Here is a 14,006-nt window from a genome sequence, read left to right as displayed (position 1 = left end):
GAAAATTACAAAGATTTAGGTAGATATCTTAGGATTCATTTGTTCTTTCTTGAATATTTGCTCAATTTGTCACAAGCAGTGGCGGAGCCCAATGAAATCCAGTGTGGGCTGAACATTTGGGCCCAACCTCAAGCCCAAACTTTTTTTTTTAGAGTTTAATTTCATTCCCCTGTCCAGTCCAGAAAAGCCCACTAGCCCAATAACCCGTTAGCCCAATCAAACCCCATGACCCGTCTACAATTCCATGACCATTCAATTGAATTAATTGGCAATTGCACTTCGATTCATTCAATTTCAATCGGTAGCACAGTAGCACGAGCAAATCGTGGCCAATAGCCGGTTGATCCGGCCATTCTTCCAAAGAGGCCTTCAACCAATTAAAAAAAAAGCAAAAATGTTTAAAATATTGAAAATCAAGAGAAATCCAAATTTACCCTTACTATTTAAAGAAGAAAGAGAAGATAGTAAGGAAAGAGAAAAATTATTGTAGCACTGATAAAAAAGAGAAAATAGACGACCCATATTTAATGTTTTTACGTTATTTTTGGAAAAAAAAAACATGATCTTGTTTACATGTGTTGATTTTTGAAAAAATGCATAATTTTTGGGTAAGGAAAATAACTTGGGAGGAGGAAAATGAAGTAGAGATCGTCAAAAATGGAGTTTTTCGACAATCTCCACAAAGGAGACACTTAGCCCAGCTGATTGGGCCGTTTAGACATGCCCAGATAACCCAAACTCACCCAGACGCCCAGTTGACTGGGCCGTCTGGCCAGTCAACTGTGCCCAGACGACCCAGTCAACAGGGTCGCTTGGGTGCCCAGTTGACTGGGTCGCCTAGGCACCCAGTTGAGTGGGCCGTCTGGGCGCCCAGTTGACTAGGACGTCTGGGCCAGTCAACTGTGCCCAGACGACCCAGTCAACTAGGTCGCCTGGGTGCCCAGTTGATTGGGGTCGCCTGGGCACCCAGTTGACTGGGCTGCCTGGCGCCCAGACGGCCCAGTCATCTGAGCCAACCGTTAGAGGCCCAGATTTTTTTTTAAAATTACTTATTTATTTCCTTTAATTTTTTAAGTTAACTATTTATTTTAATTACTTATATTGTGTTGTCTAATATTTAATTATTATGTGAATTGTTTAATTTTAATGTATATTATGTATTTAAAATTATTTCTTTGAAATGTTCAATATAAATGTTTTATTATTTATCTAAATATTTATTATTTGCCAATTTAGTATTAATTACTTATTTTATGTTAAGTTATAGTAAAAAAAAATTAAAAGAAATAATTAATTATTAAATAAGTAATATACATAAAGAACTAAAATAAATATTTAAACATCTATAAAATAATAAATAAGCAATTAAATTAGAAAATTAAAATATCAATCAAATTAAATTTCTGTAAAGCAATTAAAATAAATTTGTAAATATTAAATAAGCAATATGCATAAAGAATTAAAAAAAAGTATTTAAACATTAATTAAAAATAAATAATTAAATTAAGTGTTAGTAAAATAATTAAAATAAGCAATGAAAATAAGTGTTAGTAAAAAAATTAAACGAAATAATTAAATATTAAATAAGTAATATTCATAAGGAATTTAAATAAATATTTAAACATTCATAAAATAATAAAAATAAGCAATTAAATTAGAAAATTAAAATATCAATCAAATTAATTATTTGCAAAGCATTTAAATAAATATCAATAAAGAATTTAAATAAATATTTAATCATTTTTTTAATATTGAATTTAATTGTTTATAAATATTTCATGAATTATGTAAATTGTTTATTTAAGTAAAATAATTAATTGTTTTTTATTTTATTTTATTTAAAATATAAATAATGAAATAAATATAATAAACAATTGAATATTCAATAAACAATTTAAATAAATGAGAAATTAACGAATTATGTTAATTATTTATGTATATTGTTTATTTAAATAAAAAATAAATAAATATTAATAAAATAATTGAAATAATGAATTGAAATAATAAATAACTAATTGAAATAAATTCAATAAACAAGTAACTTAAATGTTAATTAAGCAATAAAAATAATTTATTAACATAAATAACAAATAAATATAAATAATAAAAACTAGTTTAAATATGTAATTAAATATTAAATAAACAATTGAAATAAATAATTAGAATTTAAATATTAGTTAAATATTTAAAATGAACAGTAAATATAAAAAGAAGTAATTTAAATAAGTAATTAAATATTAAATAAAAAATTTAAACAAACAATTGAAATAAATAATTAACATTTAAGTATTAAATAAAAAATAATTAACATTTAAGTATTAAATAAATAATTTAAATGAACCATAAATATAAATAATAAAAATAAGTAATTAAATATTAAATAAACAATTGAAATAAATAATTAACATTCAAAATAAACAATTAAACATTCAATTAAGAATTAAAATAAATATTAAATAAACAACAAACAATTAAAATAAATAATTTAAATACACATTAAATATTGAATAAATAATTTAAATGAACAATTTAAATAAATAATTAACAATTAAATATTCAATAAACAATTTAGATAAATAGTTAACAATTAAATATTTAATACACAATTTAAATAAGTAAATAAACTATTTAATTTTCAAATATTATGCTCTATCTATTGTCTCTTATATAAGGTCCAAATATTTTAAATTTTACAATATGAATTACCATTTGGACGTCGCTATGAGACAGATTCCCGACAAAGTTACGTCGAACTATAATTTTATCAGCTTCGTATTAGTTCTAGATTTGTTGGATGAGGAGCACGAAGACCTGTTACATCGATCCTGCTTATGGCGATAACTTTGGCACGGTTAGGAGATGCATTCAATGAATGCGACGATATGTTTAACAAGTTGAAGTTATGGATATTTATACTAGAGAGCATACTGAGGTGTCATCACAACAAGACGTCGATCGACGTCTTTCATTTCGAAGTTGTTGATGACATTGATACATTCAACAACTATCCATGGGGACAAAGCTGACAGTTATCAGCTCTCCTCAACGATCTTGAGGTACGTATTATTCATTTGTGATTTATGTTGTACGTCATTTCGAAATTTCGATGCATGGTCATTAACTCGGTGAACATTTAAATAATAATTAAATGATTATTTGAATGATAAATAATTAAATGATTATTTAAATGATAATAAATAACTAATTGAAATAAATTCAATAAACAAGTAACTTAAATGTTAATTAAGTAATAAAAATAATTAATTGACATAAATAACAAAGAAATATAAATATTTTAAATTTTACAAGATGGATTACCATTTGAACACCGCCATGAGACAGATTGCTAACAAAATTGCGTCTAACTATAACTTTGTCAGCTTCGCATTAGTCCTATATTTGTTGGATGAGGAGCATGCTGACCTGTTACACCGATCCTACTTATGACGGTAACTCTGGCACAGTTAGGAGATACATTCAAGAAATATGAAAATATGTTTGACAAGTTGAAGTTGGGGATGGTGTTTATACTGGAGAGCATACCAAGGTATCATCACAAGAAAACATTGATCGGCGTCTTTCATTTGGAGGTTGTCGATGACATTGACACATTCAACAACTATCCATAGGACAAAGCTGACAGTTATCAACTCTCCTCAACAATCCTGATGTACATATTATTCATTTGTGATTTAAGTTGTACGTCATTTCGAAATCTCGATGCATGCATGGTCATTAACTCGGTGAAATGTTAAATATGTCAGCTTCAATTACTCACTAAGCTGACACCGTTGATCAAAGAGGAGGGTCAGAGTTATATCTGAGGAGATACGGTCTGCAGGCGATAAGGGTCCCAGACAGTGACAAAAAATAGTGGAGATGGTGACAGGGAGGGTGGCGGTGGAGGGGTGGGGATGTACACAGATGTTTCATTAGAATCGTTATTAATGTCAGTGGAAATGGAAGAGGTGCCGATGGTGGGGACGAAATAATTGTAAATATTTTTTAATTTATGAAATAATTGTATATATATTGTAAAATTTATTTAAATAAGGTAACAAAATATTAGATACATACTACACATAACCAATTAAGATAATTTATAAATGAAATATCTAAATAAGAAATTAAATTAAATATTAATTTTTCATTTAATTAAGTGATTAAATAAATAATTAAACAACGTAATTAAATATTAAATAAACAATTGAAATAAACAATTAACATTCAAAATAAACAATTAAACATTCAATTAACAATTAAAATAAATTTTAAATAAACAACCAAACAATTAAAATAAATAATTTAAATGAACCATAAGTATAAATAATAAAAATAAGTAATTAAATATTAAATAAACAATTGAAATAAACAATTAACATTCAAAATAAACAATTAAACATTCAATTAACAATTAAAATAAATTTTAAATAAACAACCAAACAATTAAAATAAATAATTTAAATACACATTTACATATTGAATAAATAACTTAAATAAATAATTAACAATTAAATATTCAATAAACAATTTAAACAAATAGTTAACAATTAAATATTTAATACACAATTAAAATAAGTAAATAAACTATTTAATTTTCAAATATTATGCTCTATCTATTGTCTCTTATGAAAGGTCCAAATATTTTAAATTTTACAAGATGAATTATCATTTGGACGTCGCTATGAGACAGATTCCCGATAAAGTTACGTCGAACTATAATTTTGTCAGTTTCGCATTAGTTCTAGATTTGTTGGATGAGGAGCGCGCAGACCTGTTACACCGATCCTGCTTATGACGGTAACTTTTGCACGGTCAGAAGATGCATTCAATGAATGCGACGATATGTTTGACAAGTTGAAGTTGGGGATATTTATACTAGAGAGCATACTGATGTGTCATCACAATAAGACGTCGATCGACGTCTTTCATTTGGAAGTTGTTGATGACATTGACACATTCAACAACTATCCATGCTCTCCTCAACGATCCTGAGGTACGTATTATTCATTTGTGATTTACGTTGTACGTCATTTCGAAATCTCGATGCATGCATGGTCATTAACTCTATGAAATGTTAATATGTCAGTTTGAATTGCTCGCTGAGCTAACACCGTTGATCAAAGAGAAAGGTCGAAGTCATATCTGAGGAGATACTGTCTGCAGGTGATAAGGGTCCCAGATAGTGACAGAGAATAGCGGAGATGGTAACAAGGAGGGTGGCAATGGATGGGTGGGGATGTACACAGATGTTTCATCAGAATCATTATGAATGTCAGTGGAGATGGAAGAGGTGCCGATGGTGGGGACGAAATAATTGTAAATATTTTTTTTATTTATGAAATAATTGTATATGTATTGTAAAATTTATTTAAATAAGGTAATGAAATATTAGATACATACTATACACAACCAATTAAGATAATTAATTAATGAAATATCTAAATAAGAAATTAAATTAAATATTAATTTTTTTATTTGAGTAGGTGTTTAAAATAAATAATTAAATAAGGGCCAGTTAAGATAATTAATTAATGAAATATTTAAATAAGAAATTAAAATAAATACTAATTCTTTTATTTAAATAAGTGATCATTTGAATAAAGTAATTAAATATTAAATAAATAATATACATAACCAATTAAGATAATTAATAGAGAAATATTTAAACGAGAAACCAAATTAAATATTAATTTTTTTATTTGAGTAGGTGTTTAAAATAAATAATTAAATAAGGGCCAGTTAAGATAATTAATTAATGAAATATTTAAAAGAGAAACCAAAATTAAATATTAATTTTTTATTTGAATAAGTGTTTAACATAAATAATTAAATAATTAAATATACATAATCAATTAAGATAATAAATTAATAAAATATTGAAATGAGAAATCAAATTAAATATTAATTTTTTATTTAAGCAAGTGATTAAATAAATAATTAATTAAAAAATTAAATATTGAATAAATAATATACATAACCGATTAAGATAATTAATTAATAAAATATTTAAACAAGAAAGTAAATTTAATATTTTTTTTTTAATTTGAGCAATTATTTAAAATAAATAATTAAATATAAAGTGAAAAGTGTTTGATTTTTTAATTTGTAACTTAAGGGTATTTTTGTCTTTTGAAACAAAATTCTATCTTTGTAATTGTATAAACTACTTAAGGGCATTTTTGTCTTTTACTCAATAAAAGGCCATTTTGGTGATAGACAAATTTTTTTGCTTAAAGTGAAAAAATGCCTCTTTGACTTGGCCAAACTAAAAATTACCCCCAGTAGCACTCATCACTTCGCTTTCCGTCCGTCACTCAGCCGTGCCCATCTCCGACTTAAGTCACTCAACCTCCTCCTCCTAAGTCCGCTGGTCAGACTGAACGAGATGGACAATCTCAACAAGATCGTTGAAGAGAACGCGGTCGACATTGCCTGTGGTAGCAGCGGATACGATGGAAAGAGAAGAAAAAGTTCGACTGATAGACGAGCGTTCGTCGACGCCGGATAACCATGAGTTGGGATCTAACCTGAAACTTCCATTTTCCTGTAAATCTACCAGATGTTGCTGGGATTCATTCATTGTTCTCGATCTGAGTTTTTGAATAATTAATCCACCAGGATAGAGTTGCCAAGCAGAAGATGGTAAAGTTATTATTTTGTTTTCAAATTACACGAGTTACTAATTTTTATTCTTTGATTTTTTTAACTCGTAAAAATATTTCTTTTTGACGTCCTCAATCTTTAGCACTTTTTGTACTTCTATCTCCAGTATTTTTTGTTTTTATTTTTAACTTTATTGCTCTCGACTTTGCTCTTCAATTGCTCGAAGTGGCACTCCCTACAGTTGCTCTTCAATTGTTTTTTCTACCAAACTGTGAGAAAGACACACTTCCAGTTCATTGTTGCCTCAGCCTCTGGCAGTTTGCGATTGTGAGTTGCTTACTCTATTGCTACCTTACTGGATTTTGGAAATAGTAAATATTGGCCTGTGAAATTGTGAATTGCACTGTGAATCGATTATGTGAAATTTGTGAAATGCATTGTAAATTGATTATGTAAAATTGTGAATTACACTGAATTTTGTGAGTTGCTTCCAGTATTTGCTATAAATTATGTCGTTTTTATTGTATCGTACTTCATGCCCAAAACCTCGACTTTTGACTTTGAAAATTTTTTGCCCACACTGAACTGAAATCCTGGCTCCACCCCTGGTCACAAGTGTCATGAGCTTAACATTCTATATTAGGTCTTGTGTGGCGTAAAGTACCTCTTGTGGCGTAAGTTCATTAAAAATATTTTGAATTTCAATCCAACACAATGTCTTTACTTGGGAGCTTTGTTCCTATTAATACAACTTCCTAAATACCAACTGATGCTAGTGTAGGAATTGGTTCAAATATTAAATGAAAAGGTGTGTAAAAAAATTGGAAAATGAAAAGGTGTGACTATGTGTCAATTTCGACCAAATATTCGGACTTGATCCGATGTCCAAATTACAAAAGTAAATAGACCAACATATTCTACTCATTGAGTAGATCGTCCTGATATATTTGGAATCTCGAAACCAATTCCGGATGAATGAGAAATTGCGGACCAAAGTTGGAAGAAATGAAGTGTTGCAACTTTTCGAAAGGTGCAGGTTTTGGCCAAGTGTTGCGATTTTTTTTGAAATGATGCATGTTTTGGCCCACACTACTTCATTTGCACCCTTTCTACATCTATAAATAGAACCCTATGGACATGATTTTGGGTACACCACTTACATTAAGCATTCATTCTTCTCTTGCAATTCTTTTCTTTCTAATTCTATAACATTTCATACATTTCCTTTGTAGAGGAGAAATTCTATCAAAAGCTTGTTGGTTTCTTGTGGTTTGAAGTGATGCTACCACAAGTTGTGAATTCATTGTATCTTAGGAGACAAGTGTCATTCACCGTGAACACTGTAGCGAGGCAATTTGTCTTAAGGAAAGAGATAACGTCTCGCCTTGGATTATTCTCTATTTCGACTCCTTCTTAATCCTTGTTTTGCGTAATCTTTATACTGAAACTCTGTCCAAATTTTCATTCATATAAATTGTGTTTTGATCACGCTCTTGCGGGTTAAAACTGGTCAAACAAATATATCAAAAACCAACCCTTACATAACCCTTTTTATAAGTTGTCTCCAGCAATCTTAAGACAAATTTGTGTGTGTTTGTGGTTGGTTGTGGACAAACATTACTTTGTTTGAATAGTGCTTTGTGTACTATTCCTCCACCGATATTATCATCATTTTGTTGAACTTCTATTTGTGTAATAGAAATGACTACCATAGGGACTTCGTCAAGTCAAAATGGTTCCAATAATGTGGTACTACCCGTGGCCATACCGTTGCATAATACTACTATCCCACATGGGAAAAAATCGAAAAAATTTGCAGGAGTAGACTTCAAGAGGTGGCAACAAAAGATGTTTTATCTCATCACTCTTAATTTAGCTAAATTTCTAAAGGAAACTGCACCGACTGTACAAGAAGGGAGAAATAATTGTGAATCGATTATTGCTTTGGATGCATGGAAACACTTGGACTTCCTATCCAAGAACTATATCCTAAACACATTGGATAATATACTAAATGGAGTGTATAGTTCAAAAGAATCAACCAAGGAACTATGGGATTCTTTGGAGACAAAGTACAAAATGCCGGAACAAAGAATTTCATTGTTGGCAAATTTTTGGACTACAAGATGGTGGATTCCAAAACCATAATTAGTCAAGTGCAAGAGATTCAAGTCTTGTTACACGACATCCACGCTGAGAAAATGGAATGGAATGAATCATTCCAAGTGGCTGCCATTATTGAGAAACTTTTTTCTATGTGGAAAGATTTCAAAAATTTCCTCAAACACAAACGCAATTAAATGAATTTGGAAGAATTGATTGTGCACTTGAGGATTGAAGAGGACAATCGAAAAATCGAACGGGGGCCTGTTGATAAAGATGGTGCAAATTTTGTTGAAATGGAACCAAAGGCAACAAACAAGAAGCGAAAGGCTCCTAATTATGCACCGCGAAGAGACAATTCCAAGAAGGTTAAGAAGTTCAAAGGGAATTGTTACAACTGTGGCAAGGCTGGACATCGTTTAAGTGAATGTCGAAAGCCAAAGAAGAATGCTCAAGCCCATATGATCGCAAATAACACTCTATCCGATGGACTGCAATAAATGAGTTTATCTGCAGTAGTGTCCGAATGCAATATGATTAGAGAATGGTGGATTGACACCGGTGCTACCCGCCATGTGTGTGCGGACAAGAGGATGTTCTCCAACTATCAAGAATTGAATGGAGAACAACTATACATGGAAAATTCTGCAAGTTCCAAAGTTGAAGGACAATGCAAAGTCACTTTGAAGATGACATCCGGGAAAGAACTCGTCCTCAACAACGTCCTACATGTGCCGGATATAAGAAAGAATTTAGTGTTCGAGTTTCTATTTAGCAAGAATGATTTTAAACTTGTATTTGTATCCGATGAATTTGTGTTGTCTAAAAATGAGATGTATGTAGGGAAATGATACATGTGTGATGGAATGTTCAAGTTGAACGTTCTTACAATTGTACCGAAGCAAGTCGTTATGAATAAAATTGTAAATTTCGTTTACTTACTTGAGCCTTCATGTTTGTGGCATAGCCAATTAGGACATGTGAATTACAAATCGTTGCGCAAACTAATAAATCAAAGTTAAATTCCGACGCATAAAATCAATCTTAATCATAAATGTGAAATATGTGTTGAAACAAAATTGGCTAAAACATCGTTCCATTCAATACAAAGGAACACAACCCCTCTTGAATTGATCCATAGCGATATATACGATCTAAAATTTATACAAACTCGAGGTGGTAAGAAATACTTTGTGACATTTATTAATGATTGTACAAAGTTTTGCTATGTCATTCTTTTTAGAAGTAAAGATGAAGTCTTACATGCATTCAAAACCTATAAGGTTGAAGTTGAAACACAACTTGAAAAACAAATAAAAAAATATTCGTAGTGATAGAGGAGGTGAATATAGGGCACCGTTTGAAGACTTTTGTTCTGAACATGGAATTGTTCATCAAACAACGGCACCTTACTCTCCTCAATCAAATGGTGTTGCAGAACGCAAAAATCGAACATTTAAAGAAATGATGAATGTCATGTTAATAAGTTCGGATTTACCATAGAACATGTAGGGGGAGGCTGTTTTAACGGCAAATAGTTTTCTTAATAAAATACCTCTTAAGAAAATGGAAGAGACACCATATGAACTATGAAAATGCTATCCTTCATCCTACCAGTACTTGAAAGTGTGGGGGTGTTTGGCTAAGATTGAGGTACCTAAGCCTAAACAAGTGAAAATCGATCCTAAAATGATAGATTGCATATTTATTGGATACGCCAAAAATAGTAGTGCATATCGATTTCTTGTACACAAATTCGAAATACAAGACGTACACGAAGGGACCATAATTGAATCAAGGAATGCGACATTCTTTGAAAATATTTTTCCTTGCAAAGATAAGTAAAATACGAGTTCTAACAAGAGAACATATGAAACTACCAATGGAACTTCAAATGAGAAAGAATCAAGGCGTAGTAAAAGGGCTAGGACTTCCAAGACATTTGGTCCAAAATTTCTAACATATATGATAGAGAATAATTCAAAGACTTTCAATAAAGCAATGTTTACACCGGAAGCACCGCATTGAAAAGAAACTATTAATAATGAGATAGATTCTATAATGCAAAATCATACATGGGAGTTGGTTGATTTACCTCCCGGTAAATAGCCTTTAGAATGCAAATGAATATTCAAAAAGAAATTGAAAACTATCGGATCCATTGATAAATATAAGGCTAGATTGGTTGCTAAAGGATATAAGTAAAAGGAAGGACTTGATTTCTTTGATACCTACTCACCCGTGACTAGAATCACATCGATAAGGTTATTAATTGCAATTGCGGCAATACACAATTTTGAGATTCATCAAATGGATATAAAAATAGCATTCCTAAACGATGAGTTAGAAGAGGAGATTTACATGGAGCAACCTAAAGGGTTCATTTCTTCTAACCAAAAATACAAAGTGTGTAAACTTGTTAAATCCTTGTATGGATTAAAACAGGCTCCTGAATAATGGCACCAAAAGTTTGACAAAACAATGTTGTCAAATGGATTCAAGATCAACGAATGTGACAAATGTGTATATATTAAACATACACCATATGCCTATGTAATTATTTGTCTATATGTGGACGACATGTTAATAATGGGCAATAGTCACAAAATGTTGCTTAACACCAAAAAGATGCTAACAAAGCATTTCGATATGAAAGATATGAGTGTGGCAGATGTAATCCTAGGGATTAAAATCTCTAGAACGCAGGATAAAATTGTACTTTCACAATCTCAATACATAGAAAAAGTACTTAAAAAGTTTGACGTGTTTGAGGAAAGTCCTGCGAGAACTCCTCTTGATCCGAGTATGCACTTAGTCAAGAATACACGAGAAAGCATATCACAACTAAGGTATTCACAAATAATTGGCAGTCTTATATATATTACAAACTGCACTCGATCGGATATTGCTTTTGCGGTGAATAAACTTAATAGATTTACAAGTAATCCAAACCATGATCATTGGAAGGCTTTAACGAGGGTTTTAAGGTACTTGAAATATACCTTAATCTATGGATTACACTTCACAAAATATCCTGCAGTACTAGAAGGATATTGTGATGCGAATTGGATATCTGATATGAAGAATTCCAAGTCCACTAGTGGTTATGTATTTACTATTGGTGGAGCTGCTGTATCATGAAAATCAACAAAGCAAACGTGCATAGCTCGATCAACAATGGAATCTGAGTTTATTGTTTTGGACAAAGCTGGAGAAGAAGTAGAATGGCTTCGAAATTTCTTAGAAGATGTTTCATGTTGGCCCAAGCCAGTACCTGCGATAAGTATACATTGTGATAGTTAATCAACAATTGGAAGGGCTCGAAGCAACATGTATAATGGTAAGTCTATACATATTCATCGTAGACACAACACCATTAAGCAACTAATCTCAAATGGCGTTATCTCCATAGATTATGTGAAATCAAAGGAGAATATTGCGGATCCACTGACAAAAAGTTTGCCTAGAGATCAAATGCGTTGCCTATCGAAAAGAATGGGATTATAGCCTACTATGTAAGAATTTTTGCAATGGTAACCCTGCCTTATTGAATGGAGATCCCAATATCTTGGTTCAAAGGGACAACTAAGTTGTGAAAATTCCATGAAGCACTTAGAAAATTAGAATTCTTAACTCATTCCTATGTACTAAAGTGCTTTCTGTAGAGTAAATAAAGGCTAAGATTATCTTTTAATGATTCCTATATCTTGATTAAGTCAAGTGGAGCATGGCGGAATACTCTTAATAGGAGGTCACCTATGTAAGTGTGAAGTGGGACCGCTTCGATAAGAATTGTTTAAGGTTTGAATTCTTTAAACACTTATGAAACCAAGAAGGGTTCAGGGCCAAAATGAACCAAGTCATGAGAACTAAGTACAGAATAGAGAAGATATCTGTGTGAGTACTGTTGTCTTATACCAAAGGCTGAATGGTTCAAGACCTATGGTTCACCAATTAGCCAAGTAAGTCCAATAGTATTTCATTAAGGGAGGTTCAAGATCAGAAGCCACCATCCCTAATGCAGTATTTTTTCGCACCCTCTCTACATTGCATCATATTATCGCATTTGCATATACGTACCCGAATTTTCATTCATGTGGGGGATTGTAGGAATTGGTTTAAATATTAAATGAAAAGGTGTGTAAAAAAAATGAAAAAAAATTTGTGTAAAAATGGAAAATGAAAAGGTGTAGCTACGTGTCAATTTCGACCAAATATTCGGACTTGATCCGATGGTCAAATTACAAAAGTAAATAGACCAACTTATTCTACTCGTCGAGTAGATCGTCGTGGTATATTTGGAATCTCGAAACCAATTCTAGATGAACGAGAAATTGCGGACCAAAATTGGAAGAAATGAAGTGTTGCAACTTTTCGAAAGGTGCAGATTTTGGCCAAGTGTTGCAATTTTTTGTGAAATGATGCATGTTTTGGCTCACATTACTTCATTTGCACCCTTTCTACATCTATAAATAGAACCCTATGGAAATGATTTTGGGTACATCAACTGCATTGACCATTCATTCTTCTCTTACAATTCTCTTTTTTCTAATTCTATAGCATTTCATACATTTCCTTTGTAGAGAGAAAATTCTGTCAAAAGTTCGTCGATTTCTTTTGGTTTGAAGTGCTGCTACCACAAGTTGTGAATCTGTTGTATCTTGAGAAACGAGTGTCATTCACCGTGAGCACCGTAGCAGGGCAATTTGTCTTAAGGAAAAAAATAACGTCTCGCCTTGGATTATTCTCTATTTCTACTCCTTCTTAATCCTTGTTTTGCGTAATCTTTATATCGAAACTCAGTCCAAATTTTTATTCATATAAATTGTGTTTTGATCATGCTCTTGCGAGTTAAAATTGGTCAAACAAATATATCAAAAACTAACCCTTACATAACCCTTTTTATAAGTTGTCTCCAACAGCTAGTACCATGGAAAATTGGTCATATTATTTCAGAAGGTAACTTTGGCAATACAACATATTCATTTTTCAAGATCTCAAGTACAGTTGATTTGAATCGATCCTTTGCTTTTGGGTTAGTTCATGTCAAATATGACTGATTAACTTGGCGGGCACTCCCCTTTCTTTTCACTTTCTGTTTGGAATCCATGCTTCATTTGAGGTTTGAGAGGAGCCCAAAATTATTTTCAGCAAGCGTTCAAATGTGGGTTCTCTCTATTGCTTCGCATGGTGACTATTGATTCCTTTGAGCCTGAATATTGTAAAATTGGATGCTTCTCGTAACTGAAAATTTATTTGCCACCTTCCAGGTGGTAATATTAATCATTATTTTAAGG

The sequence above is a fragment of the Olea europaea genome, unplaced genomic scaffold (assembly GCF_002742605.1).
Source record: "Olea europaea var. sylvestris unplaced genomic scaffold, O_europaea_v1 scaffold647, whole genome shotgun sequence".
NCBI lineage: Eukaryota > Viridiplantae > Streptophyta > Magnoliopsida > Lamiales > Oleaceae > Olea > Olea europaea.
This window is presented reverse-complemented; position numbering follows the sequence as displayed.